This window comes from Balaenoptera physalus (assembly GCF_965194825.1).
Source record: "Balaenoptera physalus genome assembly, chromosome: 1".
NCBI lineage: Eukaryota > Metazoa > Chordata > Mammalia > Artiodactyla > Balaenopteridae > Balaenoptera > Balaenoptera physalus.
The window spans coordinates 117,386,789-117,406,788 of NC_138882.1; the positions used below are offsets into that span (position 1 = coordinate 117,386,789).

General features: G+C 41.2%; 1 protein-coding gene and 1 long non-coding RNA gene across 9 annotated transcripts in view; both read right to left on the reverse strand.

Moving 5' to 3' along the window:
- The window catches only part of LOC309636632, a 505,650-nt gene that overhangs the window by 447,419 nt on the left and 38,231 nt on the right, over nt 1-20,000 (reverse strand). The window lies entirely within an intron of this gene.
- LRRC8D (leucine rich repeat containing 8 VRAC subunit D) overlaps nt 1-20,000 on the reverse strand; it is a 108,937-nt gene that overhangs the window by 22,206 nt on the left and 66,731 nt on the right. Inside the window, exon 1 of one of the 8 annotated variants that reach the window (XM_082476772.1) lies at nt 15,688-19,968. The exons of 6 other annotated variants lie outside the window; for them this stretch is intronic. The gene's annotated coding sequence lies outside the window, so the exon portion shown is untranslated. Of the gene's footprint in view, nt 1-15,012; nt 15,643-15,687; nt 19,969-20,000 lie in introns of those variants that run through there. One more of the 8 variants, XM_082476771.1, reaches the window with a different exon arrangement.

A 20,000-nucleotide genomic window follows, 5' to 3' on the forward strand; every position in this document is an offset into this window, starting at 1 on the left:
TGATTTCAGTTTGCTTCAGTTTTCTCATCGATGAAATGGAAGTGGTGGTAGGAGTAGTGTGCTGGGAGAGGAGGAAAAGGGAGAATAAAAATAATGATGATGGTGGTAATGATGATGGTGATAGTGATGGTAATGGTGACGGTGATGGTAATGATGATGGTGGTGGTAATGATGATGGTGATGGTGATGGTAATGGTGATGATGACGGTGATGGTGATGGTGATGATGGTGGTGATGGTGATGGTGATGACGGTGGTGATGATGGTGGTGGTAATGATGATGGTGATGGTGATGGTAATGGTGATGGTGATGGTAATGATGATGGTGATGATGACGGTGGTGGTAATGATGATGGTGATGGTGATGGTAATGGTGATGATGACGGTGATGGTGATGGTGATGATGGTGGTGATGGTGATGGTGATGACGGTGAGGATGATGGTGGTGGTAATGATGATGGTGATGACACTGATGATGGCAATGATAACAGTGATGATGTCACCAGCCTCCTCACTGTTGTGAAGATTATATGAGCTAATATACACAAGTACTTAGAACAGTACTTGACACAAAATAAGAGCTACTTGAGTTAGCTGCTGTTGTGATTTGCCAAAGTGTATGAATTAGCATTTTTGAATTGCTCCTCTAAAAATACTCTCTTAAGCCTGAAAGTTTCCAATTTGATTTCAATCCACAATTTTCATTTTTTTAGAACTGTATGGAAAATTCAATGAATCAATGATGAAATGTAGGTTGTCTGCTTCAGAAACACACTTAAGCAGAATTCTGGAGAATGCAACATACTAAGTTTTTGAATGATATTTTAGAAATTACAGAAAAGCAGAAATAAAGGAGGAGGGAAGCCCATATTTCTACAGAATTTCTTTTTTTCTATTGTTTTAGTTTTACATTTAAAATATAATTTATAGTACTTTAAAATTCTCAGCAATCAAGGTAATATTAAAGATGCAAACTTAGCCACCCACTGAAAAATATAAGCATTTAAATAACAAAGTTACTTTTTTCTCATTGAATTCCCACAGAATTTTAGGAAATTATTTGGGTTGTTAACAGTATTTTAGAATTATTATACAGTAACTGTCAGGTGAAATGGATTTTATCCGGGTAAAATTAAACTTCTGTAAATCAAACTGGATGTTTTTATTGGCAGCATTAGCAACACTCACCAAACCAAAAGATTCTGCCTTTAATATATTAAACATCATTCATCCATTGGCTCTCAACCAACATCAATACTTACTGACTCTTGAGGCTTGTGGTTTTTATTTTAGTCAATAATGCTTGGGTTCAGGCCTTAAAATTAATCATTAAAACTGGCTGCTGCAAAAACTGTTCACCAGAACCCCAAAAGAATAACGAGAGGCAGTATATTTATCATGTTCTTACCATGTTCTGAAAAGAATAGGATAGTTTTTCTCTATACAAAACAGGTTTGCTCTGTTATAACATATTCGCAGGATATGAAGCAAAGTAATCCAAGCTATACTTTACTGAGATTTGAGTATGTGCCAGGCACACTGGCGGAGGGGTTTTACAAAAACTATTTCATTTAATTAATACAACTCCTTGAGGCAAATTATTTCCCTAATTTTACAGGTTAAAACAAAAAAGCTGAGAAATGTTAGGTAACATCATCCTCATAAAGTTCATAAAGTCACAGAGTTAAAAACTGACAGATCAGGAGGCAAAACTAAACACAAACACACTGTTTTACAGGTCGTCCAGGTAATCATTTTAGAGAAATATAAGGAAGGAAGGCATTCAAATGATTCTTGATGAGGGGATTAGATTAGTCTATTTAATTCTACTAATCAGGAATGCAAATGATATGAAAAATAAACTTATAAGTGCTTTCTGGATATATGGTCAAAAATTTAGAAATAAACTTTACAGGAACAGAAATTTTAGGCACCCCGAAGGTCAAAAGGCCACTCTCTCTCATCTAACAAATCCTTATAATCCTAGAATTAATTAAAAACAAAAAGAAGTATAGTGATATTTTAATAATTTTATAGAAGTGTTTTTTTTTAAGATAGGATTCAACATTCAAATAATTTGTGCCATTTATTAAGTTTCTGGTATATTTGGTGCAATGATTTATAGCTCCAAGATTACCTGGGGGCCACGAACTATTCCAATTAGCAAGTTTCCAGACTGCCCTGCCTTTTACTGTTTTTGTAATAAAGTATTAAAATAATGCAGCTAGTCCATGTACCAGGAGAGCTGTTACTTTAGTCTCATACAAACAGTTAATCAATCCTTCTAAGACAGCTTTACGATAAATGTGACTAAAAATAACAGGTTGTTCCAGGAGAAATTATACTCAAAGTCGATCCCATTTTCCCCAAACAATTATTTCTTTGGGTACCTCAAATTCTATTTCTAGAAGAAATAGTAAAGTTCTGGTGGAACTCTTGTCTGACATTGACTAGCTATTGTATCCTAGCAATGGCAATTAAAATCTCTAGGTCTCCAGTTCCTTATCAGTAAAATGAAAGACTGCGTTAGATTGTCTCTTCCTCCCTGATGTAAAATTCTAAGATTCAGTTCACACTTAAAATCCAAACTCAATTACATCCTTCAATGAAAGCCATTTGCCTCCCACCCAATACGCCAAGGCTGAGTAAGCTACTCAGAGTAGCTGAGTCCCCATGCTAACTTATTTGCTGTCGTTTGGGTAATCATTAGGATATCATTATTTGTTTACCCAACAGACTGCAAGTTATTCCAGAGGAGAGACTGTGTCTTACTGATCTTTCTATATCTGTCATCTAACAGTTAGATCCTAATTGCCTGGTATACAAAAGATACGTAGCAAATGTTTTTAGAATAAATTCTTCTAAACCACCCTATCAAGTAGTCATTGGGTACTTTGTTTACACCTAGACCACATCCTGAAGATACACCAAAGTTCCCTCCCATAAAGCATCTGCAGTTTCGAAACAGGGCAATCGCATGTGATGATGAATAATAATACAAGTTTAGTGCATTTTAACTCATAAGTTTGAGCTCTACAGGAAAAAACATTCTCTTGGAGTTTAAGATGTCTAAGATCTTTGATGCTTTAACATTTTGTGACCGCTTTGCAGGGTTTTGCCATTTTTCCTCTTCCATGTTAGGGGTATGAATCTGTATCATGCTTATTTCTAATGATTCAACTCTTTGGGGGAAAAAGGGATCTCAAAAGGGGAAAGACTGATTCAGAGGTGGAAAAGACTAAAATACTTGAAGATAAGCAAAAGAAAAAAGTTTAGGAAAGGTTAATAAAATTTTTCATGGGGTGGTGTAAGTTAAGAGTGAGGCTACCTCAGGCCAGGGCAGGGAAAAGAAGAGAAGTAAAGATAATGTATTTTTTGGCCTGAGAGTGTTTAGCTTTCAAGTTCCCAGACAAAATTTCACGTAGTACTTGTCTGTTCTTTGGTATTTATTTTTCTTGTTCATGCACATCCTGGACGATTAGGACAAATGGGAGTGAAGGCTGCCGGCACTTGTGCATAAAGGCTCAGTGGAAGACAGGAAGTCCAGCACCTGAATGGTGGCCAAAAAGCCCCTCGGGACCCTTTGTGTTCTGAATGTGACTAATCACAGTAGCCTCTCTGCATGAGTAAATGCTGACAGGTTTATACGGAGGAGCTGGAGTTACCCACTCTTTTGTGTTTCTTCTAAAGTAACAGCTGCATCAAGATGAGCTGGAGCACATATTATAAATTCAGATTCCTTCTGCTCCACCTGGACCTACCCTTTCTACAGGAGCCCCCATTATCTGCAAAAGAGTCCCTGGCAGGCTGGAATGCAACGGGCAGTAAAGCAAACCAGTGAAGCTGCAGAGCCGTTGCCAGCCAGGCTGAGCCGAGATGACTCAGCAGGTTAGAGCCGTGACCCTTGCTTTCTGGAGTCATTATTCTGGTTCTTATCCAGTGGCTACTACAAATGCGCACGCATGGATTGGTCTTACTCCAGAGCCCATCTGAGAACATCACGGAGTGGCTACCACAGCTGGGAGCGATCCACGGGCAGGTTTTTCCGCAGAAAGCCAGCCCCAGGTCCTGGTTGACAGCGGGGTTTGGCTGAGGACACCAACAAAAAAATCCTGGTCTACCTTAAATTCTGTAAAACTCTGTTCTTTAAAAAGGGCACAGAAGTGGGGGAAAGCAGAAAAGAAAAGCTGGGTGTGATTGTGGGGTTCTGTTCAGTTCAGTACTACAAATTCAATTCCAAAACTAGGAAATTAATCATGGTAATAATAATTAATAATAATAATAATAATGAATTCCCTTCAGTGATGATAGTGACTTCTTTTTTCTGTTCTTCAGCAGCTGCAACGCACTTGCTTCTGTTTGAGCCCAGTGTCACCATGCAATATACTCTGCATCCTGCTTATATTTAGGGTAAAATTCACCTTTGGGCTAAGTTATATACACTACCAGATGTTTGGAAGGCAGTACTGTTTGGCACTTTACGAAGAGGAACTGTTCCTCTCATCATTTTTTAGTCAAATAAGGATTAATTTTTTTAAAGCCTAAAGTGGCACTTGAAAGAAGTCTCAGACGTTGGAAGGGGGCCAGTTAAAACGCCAGGGAAAAATGTGGCAGCCACAGAAAATGTGCTCCTACTCCACATTTAAAGCTTTAGCAAAAGCAGTGAAGAAAGGCAAAGCAGAGCGATCTCGGGTTCAGTCACAGCTGGACAGATGCCATACCTCCCTTTCTTACTGAGTGTCCCTGGAGAGAAGGGCCAGGACCAATCTACCTTTGAAGACCCCACTGCAGGTGTTATGAGAAGACTTTTATTTACTTTTCTCCACCTATCACCTGCAGAGAATTTCCCTCGATAACAGACCTGGCCTCTCTCTCCACCTCCTCCTTCCTCTCTTTGGGATCTGCCTGCCTGCAAAAATGGTGAATGCTGGACTTTTCTCCTACTGGGGAGTAGGAGGTTTTCCCTGCTGGTTGCCAACTTCTGTTGTCCTGCTGTACCAGGCAAAGAGTGCGTAAATCTATCTAATTCAAGGATGAAATTTCAGAAGGCCTGCTTGGCTGCAGACCCAAAGCCACATTCTCCCAAAAGCATTTTCAGTAATAAAGATGGTATTTTGCTGTCCATTCGCCTGACTCCTTTATCTCTCTCAACTGCTTTTTAATTCAAGCTTGGAGGAGGGGTTATCTATGGGCCTCCTCAAATCTTAAGAGTCGGTGCATCTCCTTGCCTTGTATATCTTACAGTTTTTAACAACTATTTATTGAAGCTATACGTGCAAAAAATGCGTTAAGAAAGAAACTAAATAATCTGTTTGGTCTTATTTGTTCGTGGGTGGGTACGTGACCATACCCCATCCCACCAAATGCTGGGGAGGGTAGTCTAAAACATGATATCCAATTTCTGTGTGAATTCTTAAAGGGAAACAATTCATCTAAAATATATTCAAAAGGGAAACAATCACATCCAAAATATTACTGATGACTTAGCACATGGAAATAGGTTTCTGACCTATGAGAAGCGTTAACCACCTGTAAAGTTTTTTCCAAATGTTTTGCAAGCCAAATGACACAGGTGAAAACTTAACCCTTAGGATGATTTCTTTGCGTATGCTGAAACAAACCTGAAGGGCACCGTGAAACGTCTTCACAAGTTCTTCCCCATTTTTACAGCCAGATATTTCACACTATCAATCTTTTATAAAAGGGTTATTTAAAACCTCCAAAATGAAGTGTTTCCATGTAAAAATTCATGTAGCTAGCATTTGCCTGCATCTGAACAAGCCAGCCATGGGTAGGAAACGTAACAGCAAGGATACCGAACAGCTAACAAAGTGACTTTACCATATGTCATCATTTTAATTCATCCTGAGGCTACCCTGTTAATAAGTGTTATTATCAACCTCAAATAGGGGAGAAAACTGTGTTCAAGAGGTTCAACTCCTTGCCCAAGATTACTCGGCCAATTAACAGCGGTGGCACTAGGACTCAAACCTAGGTCTTGTGATGAAAGAATATAAGTGCTTTCCATGCAGTCTTGATTAGAACTGGGATGGGCGCTGCAGGAGTGGTAAACTGAGATCCAGGTAGAGCACGCCAGCAAAAACAAACAAGTAACCTGGAGCAGACAGAAGAGCAAGCTACCTTACCAAGTTCAGATTCCCCTTTTGTATCCCTGCAGAGTCCTTTTAAGGAAGAAAAGTGAGTGAATTCATTTCTTTTTATTTCCTTCCTTCCTTCCTTCCCCTGGGCCAGACCCACAAAGACACAGCCCAGGAACCAGCCCCGGGGGCAGCTGACATCTCTAAAAACAGTTTCACATCTGGTAAACTACACTGCTCCATTAACTCCAAAGAGAAGCTGAAGGTTCAACTTTCCTGAATTTCCAAGTGGTCAGATGGTCATTTACAGCCACAATGCAGAGCTGAGGCTGGGGACTCCTGAAGGAGCCCAGCTAAGGGTGAAAGGCCTTTGGCTTTGATGGAAGTATGGGGGTGCAGGGTAGAGAGATCTTTCCAGAGTGCTCAGAAAGATATCTCTACTATTAAGTTTTCATCCTGCCTCCTCACTTTAATTCTTTAGACTCTGCCTTCTCTGGTTTGTCCTTGGAGTAACAGCAAGTCTTGAGTCCTGAGTAGGGGGAAGTTGGGTGGTCTCAGACTAAACTGGGAATTCCATAATGATCATTATTCTTAGGGGTGAAAACAATGAATAATCGGATGCCCCAAACCACTAGAACCATTAAATAAAGTGACAAGTGGGTGTTAGATACCAGAATTATCAGGAGAATCTTAAAAGTACACATACTTATGTTTTGGAAGAAATCAATTCAAAGCTAAATATAAAGTTTCTGGGCTCAACTCAAGGCATCAAATTACTCTTAAGAACTCCATTCAAGGGAAGTAGCTGACTGAAATGTTCATAAAATAAGCGACACCTTTTCATGAAGCACAGGTATAACCACACTTAGGAACATCAGCAAACACTCCCCAAAATCAATGCGATAAAGAAGCAGAGGAAATAATGTTTAACTTTCTGAAGGAAACCCTCCTTCTGAAAACAAACCAATGAACAATGCCAGAATCCTGAAAAGACACATCTCAATGTACGTAACTGTGCTTGCTTGTTCACCACCCTTTTTGGCTAAGGATGCCATTTCTCTCAGTGGTGAGAACGGTGTCACCCAAGTGGAAATTACACTTGGCAATGTGATACTGTGTACCTCATTGAAAAGGCATCCATATCAAACAACTTTTATTTTGATCAAATACTGAGTGAAAAAAAAAGCGATGAGGAGAATCAAAAAGATGGCATTACGGATAAAAGATATCATCTAATATATTTAAGAGGAAGCACTTTCTGGCATTTCCTCTTGTTTAACAATTCAAACAACTTTCATCTTGATGGAAAGAAACTCAGAATGAGTTCTTCCTACTTTGTCCACGCTGTCCCCAGCCTACGACACCGCCCAGCTCCTCTTCCTCTGAACACATAGTACAATGTAATGGTTTAGAGCAGGGGCTCGGGAATCACATTGCTAGAATAAGAATCCTGGCTCTGCCATTAGCTCTATGGCCCTTCAGGTGCGTTACTTAACATCCCTTCCTTTCCACATCAGTAAGGCAGAAAAAAATAGCACCCATCTCAGAGGCTGTGATGAGGATTTAATGAATCCACACATGTGCTGCATCGAGCACAGTGCCTGGCACACAATCACTCAATACATTTAACTTGATGATGACAGTAACGATGACATGGGCTTAACCAGACTGTGGTGAAAATAAGGGACTGGGGACCACTCAGGGTCTGTGCAAAAGCCAAATGTTCTCCTAAGCAACCACACAGAGTCTACCAGGGAAAAGACCTATCATTCTGTGGGCTCAGGGGACTCAGCTTGGCTATTCTTCTCAGTGGCTACAGCAGTTTATCTGAAGCGAGAGGTCCAAAGGACCAAAGCCAGGGAAGAAGAGATATGGAGGGACAGAGACAGAAAGCCTGAGTCTGGGAGAAACTAGTTTGGGGCAGTTCTGAGAATGGGTAGCAGCCAACAGTCCACAATCATGGGATTCAGAATTTAGAAATAAAGTTAACAGGCCATTCAGATGGGCATATTTTGTTATTATGAAAACTCTCCACCACTTTTCCTTCAAGGACCCTCTGGCAGGGAGTATCTTCCAAAAACTGCTCTGCCTCTGAATTTCCGTAGCGCTCTTTCAAATATTTACGTGCACTTGTGGCATTTAATTATTCTGGAGAATAACTTACGTCTCAATCCGATGGAAAACTTTGGAGGGGGGCATGAGTGTGTCTTATAGTTAGATGTCTCTTTTCCTGGCCTATCTCTGTCCCAGAGCCTAACACCCACCATGGAAATGTTCAACCAGAGAGTCCATAATAAAATGGAAGACTTTGAGTAAGCCGGGGCTATAGAAATACATGCCACTGTACTAAAATAAGCACACGTGGCTAGTACAGAGAAGAGGGCACAGAGCAAACGAACGCGCTTGCCCCTACCTTTACGAGGCTTTAGTGAAAAGGCCGAGTCCAAGAAGTTTAGAGGTAGAAGATGAAGCCTTCAGCAACCCTAAGTGCTGAATAGATTTTAGTGTTCCTCCAAACAGAAATTAAATTAAAATAACAAACCATAAAATAAGACCAAGGAAGTCCAGCAAAAGTCTGTTTTTTTTTTCCATGATTGTTTTGATTTTTTTGTTTGTTTGTTTTGATATTTTTTAAAGTAGTGAATATCAAATTCTCTTGAAACCATTTTCTCATGGTGACTTTGCTTTGCAGGTGCCCTAAACACATGCTTAGTCTATCTGGAAATCCAGTCCTACTTGGGCACCAAAGGATTCCCTCTAGGTACGGAGAGGCTGGCATGAAAGAATGGAGCTAGGCAGGGGCAGGTAGGTGGAGAGGGAAGACTAAAGGAGGCAAAGGCGAGGGGCAAAGATGGGGAGAGCTGGAGAACAGGCAGTGACAGAGTAAGGTTAGGGCCTTTGATTCCTGCCAGCTTAAACCTAGAGAGAACTTCAGAGATGATCTAAACCCAGCCTTCTCCTTTTACAGGGGAGAAACTATAACCCATGGATGGTGACTCACTCAAGGCCAAAACTGCTGGTTTGAGGCCAGGACTGAAATCTGGGTCTCGTGGTGCCTGCTGAGAGCTCTTTCTACTCCGCACACCTCTGCTTTACACTCCCAGGGCGTGGGGGATCAGGGCTCAGGCAAACAGCTCAGAACTCAGGCAGCCACGAAAAAGCCCTGGCAGTCTCTCCTACCTCAGCACCATGTGTTGACAGAGTCAACAGAAGAGGCAGGAGAGATTAGGCCCCTGGTTATCACGTTGCTTTTGATGAAGCCATTTGGCCTTCTGATAGGATTCACCGGACTAGAAATGTACGGGGACAGTCTGTTTCTCAGCCAGAAGGAAGTCTGGCTGGATCAGGCTCAGGCTTGACAATTCATGGCCTGAAAGCCTACAGCACAAGAAGTATGCACCCCTTACACTCCCTGCCCCCCTCCTGCCTCCATGGGCTGTGGTACATGAAAGGAAATCACCACTGGGCAGCTGGCTTTCTTGATTTCTGTGATTTCTTGACTCTGAAGAGAGCACAATTGTGGAGAATATAGAGGGTGACGATAAGACACATAACTAACTGTGACAACTACTTTAAGAACAGTCTTGAAGGGATGCCGCTGCAGTTTTGCTGACAGTAAAATCAGGGCAGACACAGGAAATTACCGTGAGGCTCAAGAGAAGCTCCTGCTCAGTGCTCTGCGCGGTTCGCGGATGCCTGGTTTGCGGACCATCTCTGGTCCCCAGTTCAGACCTCGTGAGCTATAAAGGCTTTCTTTATAAAAGAAAGTCCTCTGCGGGAGACTTTCTGTAAGTACCACTATGCTTCAATGCCCACCTTGAGTGTTAAACATATACTACACCTGACCTGGACAAAGTGTTCTTTTTAATCATGGGGTTTTGGTGATGTGCATAAATCACTCAACCTCATTCCTGTTCCATATCCCAAATGCCTACACAAAATCAGGCAAATGAAGAGGAAAACAGATGATGACCATTTTAACCTGCATCTCTTGCCCTTCTTCCTTTGAATCCTCTCCAATGCACCCTACTCAATAACAAGTCACCTCTCCCAAGGGAAAGGAAGCAAGCACTGAATAAAACACCTATCAGCATTTGCATCACAACCTCCCTTTTCTGTGTTCTCACCTACAAGCCTTTGATCATTCTGTTCCCTCTTTCTCCAATTCACCTTGTTAACCTCCACTCTGTCCTCCGTTAGCACCTGTGGGAGGCCTTTCCTGAAATCCCTATATCAATAATCCAGTCCTTCTAAACCTTCCTTGATGCTCTTAGAGTATCCTGTGCATTTCTGCCCCCCCCCCCCCATACTCTTTTAACCGTCACCTGGTTTTAAGCCTATCTCCTTCACTAAGCTATAAGGTTCTCCAGGGCAGGAATCAAAACTTACTCAGGTCGGTTTCCCCAGGGACTAGTACAGCACCTGGCACACAGCAGGAGTGCAACAAATAATAAGTTGTTAAGGCATGATCACACACATTTTTAAAGTGGATTCTTAAAGGGACATTTAGGCAGGAACTATCACTCTCATTTTACAGACAATGAGGCTCAGAGAGGTTTTAAGGCTCCCCAGGGCCACCCGTTTTTGATACCATCTGGCTCCCAGGCTAGATTTTCACTTGACCACATTATCATCAGTTAACAAGCTCCATATAGGAGATAAAACAGAAAGCACTGATGTTCTGATGTGGGCATATATGTAGTGACCTGCACGATAGGTCACAAAAAGTTTCAAATATGGGTAAAGTCACTGTTCTGAAAGCAGGACCCCCAATCAGATTTGGAGATGGAGTTTACGCTAATTCTTTTCTCAAGGACCTTTCCATCCTAAAGCTCTGCAGAAATGTCTGGTGGACACGACATTAGATACAAACAAAGGTTCCGCTGGTTAAAAGGTCATGAAACAAACTGTCTCTGGTTAAACTGCCAACACTGCCTTGGGTGTCTTGAAAGAGCTAGACGTGGGACAGCGGCAGCTGTGGCCAAACTAGAAGCGACCGGGATGTGGCTGATTCACCATTAGGGCGCAAAGAAACAACAACAGGCAGGATGGGGTTGGTTTGGGTCTTTGACCCTTCATGACCCTCTCGAGCTCTTGAGCCTCTCCGCTGAGGAAAGCAGCTTTCAGCACTGCTGCCTCTAATAGGTAGCTGATGCTGGGCCCTACCCCAGAGGTGCTGACTTAGCTGGCCCTAGGGTGTGGCCCTCATATCTGCATCTGGAGTGTTTAAACCTCCCTTGCAATTCTAGCATGCAGCCAAAGTTATGGTGACAAGCACAACTGGAGCATCTTCTGGGCCCTTCCATGGCCCTGTATCCATCAAAGTTTAAAACACTTAAGTGAATAGCTGCTCAGTACTCTGGGGGTAGTGAAACCACTTTTAACTTACTTAAAATGAACTTTTCTGAGATGGAAGCAGGACTTTCCTCTTACTATATCCTTGACTGAGAGATTTTCTAGCCTCTTCTACGCAGGCAGTTCCAATGACAGGAAACTTGCTACCTTAAAAGGCAGTTTGGAATTGTATACTTAGAATATGTGAACGTTACAGTTTATAAATTGTATCTCAGTAAAGCTGTTTTGCGTGTGTGTGTGTGTTTAGGGCACTTTATTTTATTTTGGGAAGGAATAGTGCTCGTTACAAGAAAGTGCTTTTGGATTAACCTGGGAAATTAACCTCGCTTTATGGTACAATATATATCTACTGGTTCTAGCTTTGCAACTCAGATTTAGTCTGACGCCTCTTCCACTTGACTTTGGATTCAGAGACAACAGTGTTTGAATTCATTTACTACCTAAGTGACCCACAGCAAATGATCTCTCTCTAAGCTTCAATTTCCTTAACTACAGGGAGTGGGAGTATTTCCTTTGTGGGACTGGTGAGGATCAGAGAGCATCTAATGTCTGGATCACTGTAAGATGCTCAATGAAGAATTCTTTCCTTCCCTTCCCCATAAATGTAGGTGCAGGTCTTCCCCCAAAGTTCTCCTTTTTTAAGCTAAACATCCATGAAGTTTAGCAACCCACAGATACTTAGTGATTCCTCATCAGGGTGTGGTTTTTCCATTCTTCACCCTCCCAGCTCTCCTCCGCTGAACTCTTTAAGATTTGATAGCGTTTGCAGTGGCCTCGCTTCCATAGCACCAGTGGATTCTGGTACAGTGTATGTGGTATACCATCAACTGCTTACTGGCTCATGTTAAATATTTTACAAGTTTTAGGAGCCCAAGATTTTCCCTCCCAATTAACAATTGCCTGTGGGCACTAAACCATATACAGAGGTTCAGTCACATTTCAGAGGCAATGAGTCATCTTTATTTAGCTCCTCAAGGGTAAGTATGAGAATTAGGTGGGAATTCCTTCTGTTGTCCGCTGTGCCGTCGGAGAGGTGGCCTCCTTTTATTACACCAGAACAGCGCTGTTCCTTTGCTGTAAGCCTCCAGGACCAGGCTCACACCATGCTGCCCCCTACTCCATCTCTGATCTCTGTCACATTTGCCCCACCCTGTTTTAAATCTGTGATTCTGGCTTGGCAGCATAAAACTGCAGAAATCAAAGAGATCTGGCTAAGGCAGACAGGTTCAAATCATGGCGTTCTCTCTCAGACAAGCTATGGGACCTTGGGCATGTCATTTAATTCTCTGAATATCAGCACCCTCCTCTGTGGAAACGGGAACACAGTGCCTTTCTGCAGGGGTTATGAAAATTACATGACATGTTACAATAAAATGCACAGCCCACTGCCTAGTATATAATAGATACCCAAAAAGTTGAAGAGTAATTATTATCATCACTACCGTGGTATGGCAATTTCCCATTCTTAGACTGGACTCCGCCCTGAATGTTAATCTATTTGGTGAGGGTCCTGACCTCTCTGCTTAGTTCCTGCCCTCTCTTGGCCTCCAGGAGAGGTAAAACCTGATCCTCATACAGGAGCTTCCCCGACCCCTGCCCTTCCTTACAGCCTCTGTCTCTCCAAGCCCCAGGGTGTGGACTTCCTATCAGCACCTGCATAAAGCAAGCGGGGTATCAGGAGACCTGGATTTTAGGTCCTGCTTGGCCACCAGCCATGTGACCTTGAGCTAGCCACATAGACCTTTTAGATCTCTGTTTCCCCTTCTAATGACGGCATTAGACAACATGATCTAAGATTACATAGTTCAAACCTGTTCACATCAAAGTAAAAGATGGAAATTAAAGATAAGTCAAAGAGAGAATGAAGAGATACATCTTTACATAAAAATTTCAAATCAACATATATGCTACATAGAAGATACATGTACTATATAAAAAATTTCTATATAATACACATATTTATATACAGTTTTCTGAGCTTGCTCAGGGCTAACTCAAGTTGCCTTTGAAATTTAAGCAGATATTTGGGATAAAATTACCTAGCTGTGAATTTTTCTAAGCTGTTTGCTTATAACGATAGCTTGAAGAAAACATACACGTCTGTCGAGTGGGTGAAGACAAAGAATTTAAAACTCTTGTCAAATAAGAAAAAGTAAATGTAAATGCCATCTAACAGACTTCATTGTTTATTCTATGAATATAGTAGGCTTACCTTTTTGGAGTAGTCATGTAAAAGCTCTACATGTGCTCACAGTGTATTTATTTTTAGGTATATGTAACAATTCGGTTTCTCAAACATTTTTACTGTATTATCACACACGCAGTTATTAATTATCCAGCATGCCTATCTGTTCTCAGACAAGCTGGTGTAGGAATCAGTTCACGCTGTTCACTGAAACACCAGTCTGCGTGCTCACTGAGGACGGGTGGGCAGCGGGGAGGACACATTTGGGTCCTGGGCTGACAGTGAAAGAACATGAGCCTGTAGCAGGGAATATAGCTGCTGCTTTTGTCAACTGCATCGTTCTTTCTGAGCTTGACAGAACCTTCCCTAACATGTAACCCAAAGCTTCCTCAGCTATAATATAATACACGGAGCACCTGGTATCCTGGGGAAAGGTAAGAGACAAATACATAAGCGGTTACTTATGACTGCCTTTATGAAAATACACTTGTCACTCACATCCAAATAATGATTAAGCACAAATTATTTTTCTATAATTTAGCTTACTTAATATTGTACCAATGATGTACATGAACTTTTTCTTCTTGGTTTTTGCCCTGTTCTCAATTCACCTTCAGACCATTTATGCCACCATCCTTAATTATACGAACTACGTCTGAACCCCGAAGAATATGACTCTGTTCAATTTACTGAAAGCATTTAACTTACATCTCTCTAAATTTCTATCTAAAAGAATGTTCAAGATAAGGGAACATCTGAGTTTCCTATGTTCTGAAAGTTAACACTCAGAGATAAACAAGACTCAGACATTTTCTACTGCACACTCCACTCATGTTCTAAGCATTTCCTTTCATACTCTTGTGCCATCGGTGCCGAGAACGCTACACAGTTGGCTCACTCTGAGACAAAGAGCAGAAAAGTGAGAGATATCATGGAGATACGGAGCTCTCTGCTCCCAGCATATACTGCTCCGATGAGAGTTATGGGGGAAGGTTTAGCACATTTTAATCTTAAGCCCATCTGGAAAGAATCCATCAAAAACTCAAAACGCCAATTATCTGCAAATACCAAAACACAACAATCCAAACTAAGAAAGTACTCCAGACATACATCCAACAAAATTCTTATTTTCCATTATGCTCTACTGAGAAGACTTAAGAAGACAACTTATATCATCTGATTTACACCACGTCTGCAATCATCAAAAGATCTTCAGTCTAAAAACCAAGTGCATGTTTCCAGGCAGTATGTTACACTAGATATTAATGCATCCAAAACAATAACTCATTACTGTACAATGGGTTTTCTATTTAGGAAATATCATTTTATCTACCCTAGGGAGAAATGAACACTTGGAAAGTAGGAGCATTCTTACCAACTCTTGAGCATCCATAATTTCCAACATTTTGTTGTGTTTTTGTTTTCAGATGATACTTTGTTCCTGGGGAAATGTGCAAATTCTCTTCTTGCAATTCTAACTTTTTTTCTAGCTGAGCAAACAAGGTCAAATTTTTAGTATAAAGTTAGACGATTTCTAGAAAAAAAAAAAGCAGTAAATGTACCTATCAAGTAACTGGAAATTATAACCTTGTTCTAGCTTACTGACTGCCCTTCTGTTCTCTGAGTACGCCAAAGTCACACATGCCTCAGGACCTTTGCACTTGCTCTTCCCTCTGCAGGACTGTTCTTCCCCCAGATGTTCTCATGGCTCCTTTCTTCTTATCATTTAGACCCTAGCTCAACTATCAGTTCTTCACTGAGGACTTTCCTGATTAGTTCCCATTTTACTTTACCATCTTCATAGATTTTATACCTATTTGAAGTATGTTCTTGTTTACGTTTTTGTTTGCTTTTTTATCCATAAACCAGGAACTCATATATTTTGTTCACACTACAGTCCTACAGTTAGAACAGTGTCTGTCACACAGTAGATGTTCAATAGGTATATGTTTAATTAATGAATAAGTGAAAGAAAAAAATTAAACAGGCGTCATTGAAAGGTTATAAAGAACATGTAATTTTAAATCAGCTTTGTCTCATCAAACCTTACCTTTTTGTGCTGTAGTAAGGAACACCAAAGACAGTCTACCTTATTTTCAGAAAAGTCTTCCATTGCACCTAAAGAGTGCTAAAGAATGGCAGGGGGTATCTCTGTGTAATTGGTCCTACCTTATCTGTTATCAATCATTTGGAAGGAGAAAAGTGCTTAAGACTGCACAAAGCTGAAAAGATAGCAAATGGGGTAGAGAACAGAATTAGGTATCAGAAAGATCTCCATTGTTGAAAAGACAGGCTAAACAAACAAGATGATATTTAATAGGGATCAGCCCAAAGCCTTCAACTTCATTTAAAAATTCAAGAGTAGAGTGATGGAGTTCAGGACACCTGGCTTAATAGCAGCAGCACTTATAAAAAAAGGTCCAGTTTTCAATCATTGACTGTGAGCTTCATACGGGGCAACAACATGGCTTGGCTACCACAGAGCCACTACAACGATGTGAAACAGAACAATGTAGCATGACTAGGGAGGATGAACCAGGGTTATAAAGGCCCTAAAACCAAATTATTTCATTCAAATTTCTGAGCACCTATGATGTGACTGGCGTTACACACAGGACTGGGGATGCAGGGATACGAGACCAAAGGTCTAGTGTGGGAGAGAAAAAGCCCAGAATTAGCACAGAGGGTCGGAAGGATGATGGCAGAGGGGCAAATTGTTAAGTTACAGGAACAAAGAAAGTTATTCCGTCCACACAGACAGGCTGGAGAAGGTTCTGCAGAAAAGACAACACTTGAGGACAAACTGTCTAATTCAGAGGGTATTTTGAAAAAGTGAGATCAAGAGCTTAGCACAGCGCCAGGCACATAGCAGTCATAACAACAATGCTAGGCACGACAACTAACCCTACATAGTAACTGTTGCAGGCGAGAATCCCTGACAGATACTAAAGTATGCAAAAGTATCATGAGAAACAGGATATCTGCGTGGTCTCAAAGTATCTATAAGATGCTTATTACACAAAGGGGAAAGTAGTAACTTTACAGTGGAGAAACCTGGTAGACACCTCCCTTACTAAGAGATCAAAGTTAACATCCCCAGTGATGAGACATATCAACATCACGTACCCCCTGGTATGATATGGACTGGGAAGAACACACCCCTTCTGTGATATTCTAGCCAACAATGCATAACCCCAATCCAATCATGAGAAAATAGCTGAAAACCCAACTGAAGGACTGCGTACAAAATAACTAGCCAATACGCTTGAAAAGTGTCAAGGTCATGAAAGACAAAGAAAAACTGAGAAGCTATCACAGAATGGGGGTGAGGAGTGCCATGTGGGATCCGGTGTTAGATCCTGAAACAGAAAAAGAAAATTAATAGAAAAACTGGCAACATTCAAATAAGCTCTGCAGGTTAATTGTATTGTATGAGTGTTAATTTCCTGGTTTCTACAATTGTTCTATGTTCTGTAAGACACTGCTATTAGGGGAAGCTGGGTGCAGGGTATTTGAGAACTTTCTGTATTACTTTTGTGACTTTTGCTTACGTCTAAAAGTATTTCAAAATAAAATGTTAAGAAAAAGTGGATTTACCTGAGCCAGGAGCCAGAGATTCTGCCAGGAGATTAAAGGAGTGAGGAGAGGCTGCCTCAGACCTGAATTTTGAATATTGGGACTCCTAGGCCAAACTACATCACAGCAAGACTGAACGGGATGATAGAGCGTACACAGAGCCTGGGGCTAGAAATAGCAAAAAGGTGGCTCTGACCAGGAAAGTGTAGTGAGAACCACTCTGGGTTAAAGTGGTATGTGAGGAAGAGTTGAGTCAGCTCCAACATAAAGAACATCAATCAACACACGGTCTGTAATGGGAGGCCCCAAGGCTCCTGGGGTGTGGCGTTCAAGAACTCTTGCAATGCTTTTGCAGTCCTGGTACCTTTCTCTTTCCTTAAGTAAACCCTTTATTTTAAAATAGTTTTAGATTTACAGAAAAGTCGCGAGGCTATTAACAAGAGTTAGAATATACCTCACACTTGGTTTCCCCTATTATTAATATCTTACATTAGTATTTCATTTGTCACAACTAATGAACCAACATCAGTGTGTTATTATTCATTAAAGGTTATGATTTTTGCAGATTTCCTGCTTTTTACATAATGTCCTTTTTCTGTTCCAGGATACCACATTAAATAGTCCTGTCTCCTTAGGCTCCTCTTGGTTGTACCTGTTGCTTAGACTTTCCTTGTTTTTGATGACCTTGACAGTTTTGAGGAGTACTGGTCAGGGATTTGTAGACTATTCCTCAATTGGGATTTGTCTCACCTTTTTCTCATAATTAGACTGGAATTATGGGTTTGGGGGAGGAACACCCCAGAGGTAAAGCGCCATTTTCATCATGTCATATCAAGGAGAAGTACTACCATGACTTGTCACTGTGTTGTTATCGACTGTGACCAGCTGGCTGAGGTGCTATTTGTCAGGTCTCCCCCCTTTCCATACTGTACTATTTGGCGGAAATCACTATGTAAACCCCACACTTGGGGAGTGGCAACTATGACCCACCTCCTTGAGGGTGAAGTATCTGCATAAATCATTTGTAAATTTTCTGCACAGATTTCTCTGTTCTCCCTCATTTATTTATTTATTCAATCATTTACTTGTATCAGCAGGGACTCATGAGTATTTATTTATAATTTGGGTTATAATTCATTACTAGTTTATTTTGTTGCTCAGACTGTTTCAGCTTGGAGCTATTTCAGTTATCTCCTGTGCACCTTTGACAAACTTCCATCACTGTGGGGTTCTGTAAGCAACTCCCTCACTTTCCAGTACAATAAAATGCTCCAGGTTCATTTCGTTGACTCCCTGCCCCAGCCCTAGAATCAGCCATTCTACAAGGGGTTCTGGCTCCTTTTATCAGAGACAGATATTAGAAACCAAGATCTGGGTGCTGGGTGTGCTCATTGCTACTGGAGTGTTGTTGCTTCCAAGCCCTCTCAGCTGACAAACAAACGTGTGTTTACTAACCCACGTATACACACTTACCTATAAATATTCCCATATATATACACTTATGTGGAGGTTTAGCTTAATAATCTATTATAGGAATCCATACTGATGTCTCCAACTGTGATCCATCTCCACATGGATTATCCCCTCCCTTGCTTACCCGTCACCTCCCATTCCACAGGGACAACTGGGCTCCTACTACCCAGTATCCACTTACTTATTTAATTCCAGTATACATATAGTGGTTTCAGATTCATGAACCTGTACCCTCACCCTCATAGGAAGTGTTCTTCAACTACAGTTGATAAAGTGCTCACGAGCAGCTCCTTTGCCTTCTGTCTTATGGTCTCCACTCATTTCCAAAGTGATGTAGGTCAGTACCCTTTCCGTCTACTCCCTTCAGCGACCTCATTTCATACATTTGTAACACAGCCGGATTCTTCTGTCATAGTCCGAGTTCCATCCTGAGACCCTCCCCCCCTTAAATGTCATGTATCCCTTGGGTTTCTTCTTTCTGTCTCCTCCTGAGGGATCGGGCCATTATCTCAGGCTATGGTCAGTCCACTCATCTCTAAGAATTCTCTCTCCCTCTTCACTTATGGCTCCTAATCTGTCATTAGTCAAAAAACTAAATAGATGAGTTTTATTAGCATTAGATATAATGTAAGAATAAGCCAGTAATGAAAGAGAGCCTGAGATGTTCATCTATGCCAATCTATGGGGAAGCCTTGAATGCCTGTGCACAGGGCTCTCTGTCCTATCCCTGTCCTGACCCACATTTTAAATCAGAAAAAGTTCTGATTGCACAAAACTGAAGAGGGTAGCAAATGGGACAGAAAAAGAACTAGCAATAAAAACATACCAACAGTCTGAAAGGCCAAAACAAAACAGGTTAGATTTAGCAGGGATCAAGTTAAATAATTTAATTCAAAATATTCAAGAGCACGGATCAGGGTAAGAGAACTGGCTTAATAGCTACTGCATCTATGGGAAAGACTTCAATGTTTTCATAGATTGGGGGCTGAATATGAGCAAAGAGGAGACTTGGCCACAAACATTACCAGAAGGACAATGATCAGGACAGGGGAGGGGACGGTCCCACTCATCTCTGCACTTGTCAGATCACACCTGCCATTCTGTGTCCTGTCAAACTGACACAACTATTAGATGAACCAGGGTTGCAAAGGGTCTGGAAAGACTAACCCAATAAGCACTTAGTGAGTACCATGATTTATTCAAGGTGTTATAAAAATGTGCTAGTATCCAGGGGTGATAACAATGAAAATAACCAGCTTATCCTATCCCAAGCATTGCTCTAAGCACTTTTTATATATTAAGTAATTTACCCAG